A 12,154-nucleotide genomic window follows, 5' to 3' on the forward strand; every position below is an offset into this window, starting at 1 on the left:
GGACGTTGCTTCACTGNCTGGCTGCTCACGCTGGTTGCTGGCTACACACGGTAGCCCATGGCAACCCACTGCCACAGGGGCTGCAGCCTATGCCGTCGCCAGCGACTCATGGCAGCCCAGCTCCAGGTTGAGCTGCTGTTCAGCACCTTAGCTGTGGAGGGCAGTGTCACTGGCCCTCTATGTGGGATCCAAACCGGGGCCCTCTGGCGTCCCAAGCCAGTTCTTAACCATTGCGTCACTCGGCCGGCCAGATATTCTACCTTTTTAAATCCTATTATACATTGATTCTTTACTTCCATTATATTTTTAATCCTGTTTTTTTGTAGAAAGCTATTGATTTATGAAAATTCATGGTGTACGCTACCATGTTATTAAATTTTTACTTCTTCCCCATGAGATTTCCAGGTATATTAGCATACAATCTATAAACTGATCATTTTAACCTCCTCCTATCCATGTTTATATCTCTAATCTCTTTTTCTGATCCAATTGTGCTGTGTAGTGCCTTCAATAGCCTATAAGTGATAAAGAGGAACATGGCTATTCCAGTTAAAAAATATGTCCGTAAGTTCTTTGATATTCTTTCAAAAGATGGAGACTAATTCTCCACTCCTTAAATGGAGGCTGAACTGAGTGACTGAAGGCTTCTATGGAACAGAAATAAAGTGGAAGGGTTGGTGTGTGACTTCGGAGATCAAGTCATAAAAGGCACTGCAGCTTCCCTTCTCTCTCTCTCTATTTACTTACTCTGGGAGGTGCCAGTTGCCATATTTTGAAGAAACTCAAGCAACCTTGTGGTCTCAAATATTGAGACACTGAAGCTTCTGGTTAACAGTTGTGCAAGTGAGCTTAGAAGTAGATCTTCCTGCCCCAGTTAAGCCTTCAAATGACTGCAGCCCCAGCTGATATCTTGACTGTAACCTCGTGAGAAACCCTCAGCCAAAACAATACAGCCAAGTTGTTCCCCCCAGGTATGTATTGTTGTCGTTTTGTTGGAATAGATTATAAATTAATGCACAAGACACCCACAATGAATTGTATTAGCGTGGACTGAAAAAGACAGTGACAGTCCAATATGAAGAGAAGACTTCAGATCCCTGCACAAATATAGACAGGAAGCAGGTAAGGAAACTGTGTAGCTGTAAACATGTTTTCATGGAACTGGAAAGGTAACTGAGAGGGTGGAACCAAGCGCTCAGTGGATGGAGACAAGAGCCACTGAGTACTGCTGGAAGTATGATGGAGTCCTAATCAAGGAACTGGCAACATTTCTCCGAATTTCAGAATTTCTATGGACTAGTGATGACTATGTGCCTTCCACTTCCCCCCTCTTTGAAGGCAAATGTCTGTAGAGGCACAGTTTCCTATACCCCTCCCATCATTGTATGTGCTCTACGTGGTAGTGGTTGGGGCAGATCACTTGTCTTCACAGATCTTCAGAACCACTTAAGGAGTTACACCCAAGAACTGCATCTGAAGAGCCTCACCTGCTGCAGGACCTCAGAAGATCCTGCACCTTAATGCTGTGATGGAATGAGAACTTTGCAGGGGTCTGGGGAGGAGGTGAGTGTATATTGCATGTGGAAAGAATGTAACACATTTGTGACCAGACAGTGGATTTGGGAAGTTTTAAAACGTGGCCCCCAAATTATTTAACTCTCCTCCCATCAATCTGATTTTGTGGCTGCTTGACTAATATAATACAGTACAGAATAAAGATTCTGTGTCAGTTCCTGGTTCCAGTCCTTAAATATGAAAGAAAAAAAATATTCAGTGACACATTTAAAGATGGTAAGGCAGACTTTATTCAGGACCATTACAGCAGGTATAGGGACTGATGCAATGGGATTTTGCAGTGGGGGAGACTGGGCTCAAATCCATATACAGCATGGGTAAATGCGAATTTAGAGCCAAGGGAATGGAAAATCACTAAGGAAACATCAAGTTGGTAAATGGGGTTCTGGTTAAATCCACCTTACAGGATTCTAGTTGAAGGCAAGCCAGGGTGATCAGACATCACCTGGGGTATGGTGGAGGCTAAGGAACCTGATCAGCTATCAAAGTAGAGGGTTCTTGCTAAACTTAAATTTTACAAGAAGTGCACAGATGGGTCTAGAAGAAGGTTCAGGAGCCTGGCTAAAGTTTGGTCAAGCAAAGAATCTTTGTCATAAGAAACCAGCAGCTTCCATTTCCTGTCTTTTGTGACACTTGCTGTAGGAACCCAGCTGCCACCCTGTGAGAAAGTCAAGACCACATGGATAGACCATATGTAGACATTCCAGCAGCCCCAACTGAGGTCACAGTCCACAAGTCAGCATCAAGCAATAAACACGTCAGTACTGTTGACCATCATAAATGAATCAGTTGGCTTCGGTTGAAAAAAAAAAAAGATAAACATTTATTCAAGGGTCTTAGGATTTGCAAACTGGAAACACAAGGAGGCAATATCCAGAATGTTCCAAAGAAGAAAGGAAATCTGAGGGTTCTTAAAGTAAAAACATTGAGACAAATCAATCCTGCATTCTTAGCCCCTGGATGGGTCCAAGATTGTAATCCTCTTGATGTCAGATGGTCTGGGTAATGGACATCAGTCTGGATAATTGATGTCAGGTGGTCTAGCTATGTGACCATTCTTTCCCTAGTCCTTCAGGAAGTAATCAGGGGCTTATCTGGAAGTTTGATACATGTCCAGGCATTAAGGCATTCAAGTTCAAAAGTTTAAGTTCCCAGGCTAGTTAAAACAAGAACAGAATCATTTCCTCATGCCTCAACCTACTTAATTTTATAATTCAGCAGATTGACTATAGTGACGTCATTTTATTCTGTATTCCTCAGTACAGAAGCCCTCTAGGTAACTTTAGTCCCAGCCATATGACTGCACCCATAGGACAGACCCTGAGTGAAAAAATCACCTAGCTAAGCCCATTGAGTCCCAGAACCATGCTAGATAACATAACTGCCAGCTGTTAACTGCGACTGAACCCACAGCTCAACTCTAGCTCGTCATACCACTCCCGGCAATCAGCAGTTGTGGGGATCAGCAGTCGTGGGAAGACCTGCCCTGAACGCTTTTCTCCGAGCGTTGATTGGATTACACTCATGTCAATCAAGATTTTCTGCCCAATGGGCCTTCAAAGCACCAGGTGCCAGCCTATTTGTTAAGACTCCCAACGGATTTCTCATCTGTGAGCAAAATCCCTAGACTACCCACAAAGACCATTGAGGAGTAACGCACCACAGGAAGTGGCGTTAGGGACGCTTCCTCTTGCGGTCCAATGAACTTTTTCTTTTGGCAGCAAATTCACTCCTGGGGCCCGCCCAAAAGGAAGAACATTTTGATTGGTTGTTTAATACAGGGACACAGAGACTCACGGGAGCCTCGACCAAGCACTTGCCATTATTGTCCAGGTCGCCTGTCAATCAGCTCACCTCTAAGGATGGGCGGAAACTGGCAGCCCTTTTGGTACCACCTCTTCCTGTGCCGGTGTGCAGGGAGACAAGCAAGGCCGCAGGGGCTGGGAACGTGCCGCGTGGGCGGGGTCGCGCTGCGCTGCCGGGACAGTTCCTCCGCGGTGAAGCGCGGGGGGAGCCCCAAGCGCGGGGCCCTGCGGGGCGGGCCTTAGCCAGGGGTAAACTCGGGGGCGGGGCCGGGGCGGGGCCGCAGGAGGCGGAAGCGGCGAGTGAGCGCGAGCCGGAGCCTTGAAGGCAGCGTCTGGGGCCGACGGAGCGGCGTCGGCGGGGTTGGCCAAGGCGGCGGGGCACTAGAGCCTGGGCGGGCGGGCTGAAGGCCGGGGGTCGAGGCCCGAGATCGGGTGACGGGCGGGCTCACCCCCGCGCGGTCGTCGGGGCGCGGTGAGCTCCCGCCCCCGCGCAGTCCTGGGGAGGATGCGGCCGGGGGCCTCAGGGTGGGGCGGGCGGCGGCTGCTGCAGCGCTAGCGGCGCAGGGGGTGGGCGGCGGCGGCATGAGGCGCGGGGCCGGCGCTGCCGGCGGCCCTGCCGCTCCCGCTGCAGCTGCTCGCCGTGCCCTGCCCGCGGGGCCCCGGCCGCTTTCGTCCCGGCCGTCGGCCGGGCCNAACCCACTGCAGCAGGGGCTGCAGCCTACGCCGTCGCTGGCGATTCAGGGCAGCCTAGCTCCAGGTTGAGCTGTTGTTCAGCATCTTAGCCCTAGAGGGCAGTGTCACTGGCCCTCATATGTGGGATCCGAACTGGGGCCCTCTGGCATCCCAAGCCAGTTCTTAACCAATGCGCCACTCGGCCGGCCCTTCTTTTTTTGAGTTGTGTGAGCTCTTTATATATTTTGGATATTAGCCCCTTATTCGAGGTACCATTTGCAAATATCTTCTCCCATTTGATTGGTTGCCTTTTTGTTTTGTTGATGGTTTCTTTTGCTGTGCCCAAGCTTTTTAGTTTGATGTAGTCCCATACATTCATTTTTGCTTTTACTTCCCTTGCCTTTGTGGGGGGAGGGTCAAGTTCACAAAAACACCTGAGACAAAGGTCCATAAGTTTAGTACCTATGTTTTCTATATATTTTATTGTTTCTAGTCTTATATTCAAATAGACACACCAACCAATGGAAAGGAATTGAGAGCCCAGAAATAAACCCACACATATATGGGCAACTGATTTTAACAAAGGAGCCAAAAACATACAATGGAGAAAGGAAAGCCTCTTCAATAAATGTTGGGAAAATTGGAAAGCCACATGCAAAAGAATGAAACTAGACTGCTGACAACCATACACAAAAATTAAGCAATTTTATTGATGGCTTTAATACAAAATTGCTAAATACAGAAAGGCATTGCTTATGTCAAGACATACTGGATACTTAAATAGCTAGGTTTAAATGATTCTTGTAATAGTGACTTAAAATAGACCATGGAAATAAAATATCTTTATCAGAATTTCAGTATTTCAAATTTAACTGCATTCACGCAAGCAACAGATATCTGAGTACCTGCCTTCAAGAAAAGAGTAGAGCAAATAACTATAATATAGTGTGTTTAGTGCTGTAATACAAAGTAACACAGGATACAGTGGGGGCTGACGGTTGTGGTTGGAGGCACACACAAGGTGGAATCATGGAACGGCTTCCGTGAAGAAAAGGTGATGCTTAAACAGTCTAAAACTTGAAGGGTCTGAGAATCTTTGTGGTTATAGAGCAGAGGGAAGCAAAATAGCAAGTCAAGGAGTGTTAAGGCATGTCACTAGTACTTTTTAAACAATGGTTTCTTTTGGTAAATATAAAAAAATCTGACTCCCTTTTCCTCTAAAAATACCTGCAACCCCCAACAATTAATCTGTGTATCCTCACAAGAAACTTGCATATAGCTTTTCTTTTAGTAGTTTTATTTCAAACGTTTCTTTTCTTATAGGTACAAAGTTGAATTTGCTTTCCAAACTGAGCATGTCATTTGTATCTCCCCAGCTGGCCATCATTACACAGCTTGGTTTAGCAGGAACATGGGGTACAAGTGGGGAAGTGACCCAAAATGGAACATTAGTCTAACAGATAGGTATTCTAAAAAATAATCTAGAGTTCACTGGAGGCTTGAGCAGAGGCAGAGCATGGTTAGAATTAATATTCCAAACACTTCAATTTTACATACTCTGAAAACTTCAGAAGTGAGGTGTTTGTAGGCTATAATTTTTTTTATAATTTGGTCTCTGTGGATCTGGTTCTCATTACCTTTATTTACTTATTAAATATTTGAGCACCTGCTGTGCCTCTGACACCCCTAAACTACATCTGCTGTAACTATGTAGTTGTGATTCAGGTAATGAGAGAAACATTAATGAAAGGCAGGCCTATAACTCGGGAGAAAAGTACCCAGAGGCGTTGCTTCTTACAAATGATCCTGACCAGCATGCCCTGTGTGCAGCCCCGGTCTCCTAGTATTCTCCCCGTGTTGACATCAGACTCCTAGGGCAGTATTTTTCCCCTTAAGAAAGTGTAAATCTGTAATTTTATTGGCAATGAGTGTAAAAGAGATTGCTTGACAATCAGTTTTGCTGGTTTTAGCCTAAAGCCCTATTGAAGCAACTCTTTAAAAAGCAGCTGTTTTGATACATGTTGATAGCACTTGCCCAGAAGAATTAATGAAATTTCAATCATTGCTTTCTGTCCTGTACTTTCTCTCTCTGCTTATTTTTCCATAATGTTGATTTCGCTGATTCTGACGTCACTCATCTGTTTTTCTAAGTTTGGCACATAGAATCAGACACACTTGTCTAAATCCTACCTCCTTTAATTTTTATACCATTGGTAGGTCTACCACCCTGTGCATCTTGTCATCACTTTTGCCTTCTGCTGTTGCGTCAGCTCCTTGGCATCTGACCCACAGATTTCCTCACCTGCCCAAGAGAGGTAGAGTGGCAGCGTGGTTTAGAGAATGGGCTATGCCGTGAAACTGCTCAAGTACAAAATCACTATTTCCACCACTTGGGCAAGTTCCATGATCTCTCAAAGCTTCAGATCCTCATCTACAAAACAGCAACAACAACAACAAAAGCACTTAATTGCATAAGATTATTGTAGGGAATAAATGAAAGCATGTCTGTTTCCTGGGCATAGCCTGACACACCACAAGTGATGGCCCTTTGTGCTGCCGGCTCATTCAGTGACAGTAGCCACCCCACTGATCCACTGGGCTGCTGCTGCTGTTCCTTCGTGTGGTTATTTTACCCTCTTTGGACCTAAACTCCTCCACCGAATGATCATAAACCCAGCATTTCATTTGCTAATTGCAGGGCTTTTATTATTATTTTTATTGTGTTAAAAAGCATGTAACAAATTTACTATCTTAGTCATTTGTAAATGTACCATTCAGTTGGGTTAAGTACGCTCAAATGTATTCAGCTTTCCAGTACTTTTTTATCTTGCAAAACTGAAATTACCCCCCTCCCCCAGCCCTGGCAACCATCTCTCTACTTTCTGTTTTTAGGATACTTAATAGGAGTGGAATCATACTGTATTTGCCTTCTTGTGACTGGCTTGTTTCACTTAGCGTAATGTCCTCAAGGTTCATTCATGTTGTAACAGAATTTCCTTCTTTTATAGAGCTGAATAGTATTTCTTTGTATTCTATACCACATTTCTTTATTCTTTCATCTGTCGATGGACATTTGAGTTGCTTCCACCTCTTGGCTATTGAGATGCTGCACAGGCTTTTTTTTTTTTTTAAACCATTCTAGGAATGAATTAGTTCAGTGAGTTTTTACAATATCCAAATCTCTTAAAATTGTTATATGCCTTTTCACATTCAGGCCTTTGTTACTGTTCTATACTTTAGCATGAAAATATGTAACAAATCCTGTATACTAATTGTTCTTTCCTACGTGTCAGGTTTTGTGCTAAGCACTTTTGCTGCATTAACTTTTCATTCCAATCTGTAAGGCAGGCACAGCAAAACCTCGGATTGCGAGTAACATGGTTTCAAGTGTTCCGCAAGACGAGCGAACATTTCTAATACGTTTTAACGTGGTAAACGAGCGATGTCTTGCAATACGAGTACTTTGTTTCTGGAATGAATTATGCTCGCAAACCAAGGTATTACTGTATTATTATTATCATCCCCAATTTACAAAAGAGACTGAGACTTAGAGAAGTTAACTTGCCCAAGGTCGTGTAGCCCATAAGCTGCATAACCAGGCTTTAAACCCAGACTGTCTGAGGCCAGAGACAGAAAACATAATCTCTGTGCTGTAAATGCTGTAGTACATGAAAATTTTTAAAGTCCCCCCACCTCCACAACTTTGTGACTACTGGTGTCCTAAAGGTCTGGTGCCTTAAAAGTTCTAAAATAAAAAAGAAAACCCTATGGCATTTCAAGCTGCTCTTTAGATATTTTTAATAACTGTTACATAAAAATACTGAGTTTCTAAAAAGGCACATATCTAATCTTGCGAAGTACTCAAAATATGTAAAAATAATATTCATAGTAATTAAAGAAGAGGATGCAATTTCCATATCCTCTATTATACTGGAAGCATTGATAAAATGAGGCTTCATAATTCCACCCAAACAACATTTGTCTTGGAAATGCCTAATAACCCAAAATTTGGCTTGGCAGGTCAGCAAGCTCCAGCCCTTCCATTTCACCGAGACTACTAATACTTCTGATTTTTCTAATTTTCTTCCTTTGCTGGCCTATCTTCAAGCCTGGATGATGAAGGGATGTCTCAAGAAGCCACCATACAACAGTCCTAAGGAGAGGAGGGGTAGGCAGCCCAGACTATAATTCAGGTATAGGAAACTCCAGGTGAATGTCTGCAAGGAAAGGAGAGAAAGAAGTTGATGCACTTGATGAGTATTGAGAGTGGATTTTCTCACTTCTGGGGAGTGAATTCATGTAGGTAACTTGACAAGTAAATGAAAAGCAATATGTATCAACATATTATATCCTCACCTGTAAATAATGTTTCAACATATATACTAGTAATAATGAAAGTTGACTTAACCAAAGTGCTGACATAAAGAGCATATGTACAGAGGCTGCGGTAGCAGAGATGGAGGCTGCCAGTGGGCCACCTGCATGGACTCCCAGTTATCAAAGCTGATCTAGCTACTGCTACCACTGAATATCCAACATCCAGCCTCAGAGACTAACGTTGAGTATCCAATATAGCATCATTCTTTCAGGAGACCAAACAAACATTTGAAGGCAAATTGATTACATCAAGCCCTTCTATCCTGGAAGGGCCAGAAGTTTGTACTCTGGGAAATTAGCAGATATTCTGGGAATGCTTTTGCCTTCCCTGCTGGCAGGGCCTCAACCAGCACCACTGTCAGAGGGTTTACAGATTAATTCACCATCACAGGATCCCAAATAACATCAGATAAGAGAACTCACTTTATAGTAAATAGGTATAAGAGAGGGCCTGTGACCAGGATAACTGGTTGTATGACATGCTGCATCAAAAAAGAATATAGGCTGGCCGAGTGGCGCGATGGTTAAGAACTGGCTTGGGACGCCAGAGGGCCCCAGTTCGGATCCCACATATGAGGGCCAGTGACACTACCCTCCACAGCTAAGATGCTGAACAACAGCTCAACCTGGAGCTGGGTTGCCGTGAGTCGCTGGCGAAGGCGTAGGGTACAGCCCCTGCTGCAGTGGGTTGCCATGGGCTACGGTGTGTGGCCAGCAGCCAGCGTGAGCGGCCAGCAGCCGCAGTGAGCAGCCGTCCAGAAGCCGGCGACTGATCTGCCTCACCCAGGAAGAGCACAATGATGGTGCCAACTTGGGCCAATGAAGCAACGTCCTCCACAACTAGACTGAAGAACAAAACGACAGCAGCTTGTCTATTCTCCTTCCCCCAATTCCCCAGCACTGTTCTCATCCCCATTACCCCGATAAAAATCTTTAAAACAAAAAGAATATACAGTATGGGCTGGCCGAGTGGCTCAGTTGGTTAAGAGCTTGCTCCAGAGTGCAAGCTTTGAGCAATAGGGTCACCGGTTCGATTCTCAGCCTGAGGTGAGCTGCTGCTGAGCTGCCAACAGGTGGCAGGATGGCTCAGCTAAAAAAAAAAAGAAAAAAAAAAGAATATACACTATAAAAACATAGATCTGTGGACAACATGAAATAGCTACCACGAAACTAATTATCTTTGGGATTTATCTGACATTTCTGTCTTTATGTTGGAAACAAGTTTCAGGACATAGTATCAATGTATATACATATCCTAACAATTGTGCTAATAGTTGCATTAACAATGATTAATAATAAGCGCATGTCTGATACCCACAGTCTATGAAAATGTCAACATCAAAAGCAAAACAAACAAAATTGACCAATCAACAATCTCAATTATTATCAAACAACAACAGCAAAAAAATCCATGATGGCAATCTTTATGTGGCCAAGACAGCCCCATAAAAGTGCCTTGCCCAAAAGGAAGAACCGAGAAGGAAAATACCCCATATTCAAGATAGGCAACACAACATTATTTAGTACTTCTGGAACATGGCCCATTCTCACTTCAGGGAAATGGCCCTAGGACATTATGACCCAGGTTTAAATGACCAAGTTATTAAAAGGCTTCAATGTGACTAAAAATAGTGCAACAGCTTGCCAACCCTGTCTAAAATTCTTTATTCCAAGAGAATCCCCCTTTAAGAATAATTAGAAGCCAAGTTTTTTTTTTCTGATTCTCTTGCTATCAAACGTGAGAAAAGATTTTGACAAGAGTGCATAATCTAACTTGTCCGAAATTTTTCTTTCATACCAGTGCCCAGCCGCACAATTCTGGAACACATGTAAGTACTGAGATTCTGTTCTGCAACGCTTCTAACATAAAAGTCTCTTTTAAAAATGTACTCCCAGTTCAATGAGATGTGTGAAAAACAGCCCCACAATGTGACCTCTTGTGAAACCCTGAGTTGAACATAATCCTCTCCTTCCTTAACTATCTAATTGTCCATAAGTTCAGCCTACCATGGATTTACCCAAGAAGGTGCGGCTTACACATTACTTTCCAGAATCACAATGCTGGTGTAGACCCTTTTTTAAAAATTGAAGTTTACCCAAAAAAAGAGTTAAGCGCTACTGAATCTAATAATACTGCAAATTTAACCTGCCATTTATCAATATTTATCAACCACGTTCCACCAAACATTTGTCTAAATGGCATCCACTTGCTATTCACCAGTTTTAACGAGCATGACTTCATCACTTTTGTAAAGCTATGTAAACCTGTTGAATAGATGAAGTGAACAGAGTCCCTGCAGACTACCCAGGGACACTGAACTAGAGAGTTGATGTGCCTCTAGGAAAAGTGAACATGTACTGTTGTGTCTGCCAAATAAAAGCAAACTGTTTCTGTTATTCTGATTATTGGGAAATAGAAGAAACCCTTTGCCATGTACAATTATGGGCTGTATTGATTTGCTCCAATAATGAACCATCTTAAACAGTAGCTGAATTTAACCCAGTGACACTGATTTCAGACTTCTGGCCTCCAGAACTTAAGAGAATACATCTGTGTTATTTTAAGTCACCAAGTTTGTGGTAATTTGTTAAAGCAGCTCCATGAAACTAATAACAGCTATGTTGAGAGAAATAGAATTCAGTTGTCCTTCAGTATAATGAACAGTTTTCCAAGGTCATCCTACCTGCTTACAAATGGGAGACTTGAACTTCTTAAGGACCACTTTCATTAAGATCTGATATCACCATACTAGCTTGAGAGCCCCAAGTGTAAGTTTTTGTCATCTGGAGCATAAATGTAAATAGACAAGGAAGGAGGATCTACACCTTCAGCTCTTTCTGAAGGACCATTACTTATGCAGGCACCTAGAACCCTGAGTGGCATCTAGTGATGCCTGAAAAATGCCTCTGTGTTTAGTATGTTACAAAGGCTGAGGCAAAGGAATACTATCCTGAGTTCATAGTTTATGTATCCTTTTATAAGTACGTGCTTTTCAATTCCCATTAGACAATCCCAAATGAATCTAATTTCAAAAAAAAAAGAATTTACACATATAAATAATGCCCCAAATCAAAACTTCAAAAACTCAGAATATATTAATAAATGGATATAAAACAAGAAGGTATGAAATGAGAGCTGACAGAACATAGAAGGGGAATTTAAAGAAAATTTTCAATGAAATTCAGAAAAGAAGACTAAAACACCCAAGGTAAAAGATTTGACTGAAAAATATAGTGAGAGATACTAAAGAGAGAAATGAAAACAACAAAGAAAATGAACTGCCATAAGGACAGAGGTAAAAAGGAAGAAAAAGTGATAGAAGTTAGGCAAAAATGATCCATCATACACACAACCGGAGTTTCTAAAAAGGAAAACAAAACAAGGGAAGGGAACAGGATAAATACTTAAAACTAAATCCAGAAATATCTCCCAGGAAGAAAAGAAGATCTGAATCAACATGTTAAAAAGGCCCACCATGTTCCTAAAAAAATTGTTCTGAAATAATCAATTCTTAGATATATCCTAGTAAAACTATTAAACTTTAAAGGTAACAGGGAAATATCCTCTGGCCCTGGAAGCAAACAGATCAATGACTTATAAATATAAAAAAGCAGGAGGGCATTAGTCTTCTTGAGAACAATATACAAAGCAAGATAACAGAGCAAAAAAGAAATAAAAATGAGGGCTGGCCAAGTGGCGCGATGGTTAAGAGCTGGCTTGGGAC

The 12,154-nt window shown here is 42.7% G+C and overlaps 1 protein-coding gene across 2 annotated transcripts in view; it reads left to right on the forward strand.

Annotated features, from left to right (window-relative positions):
- Positions 1 to 3,674: 3,674 nt before the first annotated feature.
- Positions 3,675 to 12,154, forward strand: part of UBP1 (upstream binding protein 1) — a 75,260-nt gene continuing 66,780 nt past the window's right edge. The window contains exon 1 of one of the 2 annotated variants that reach the window (XM_019647177.1): positions 3,675 to 3,740. The gene's annotated coding sequence lies outside the window, so the exon portion shown is untranslated. Of the gene's footprint in view, positions 3,741 to 3,786; positions 3,853 to 12,154 lie in introns of those variants that run through there. The other variant, XM_019647176.1, reaches the window with a different exon arrangement.

This window comes from Hipposideros armiger, unplaced genomic scaffold (assembly GCF_001890085.2).
Source record: "Hipposideros armiger isolate ML-2016 unplaced genomic scaffold, ASM189008v1 scaffold_109, whole genome shotgun sequence".
Classification (NCBI taxonomy): Eukaryota; Metazoa; Chordata; class Mammalia; order Chiroptera; family Hipposideridae; genus Hipposideros; species Hipposideros armiger.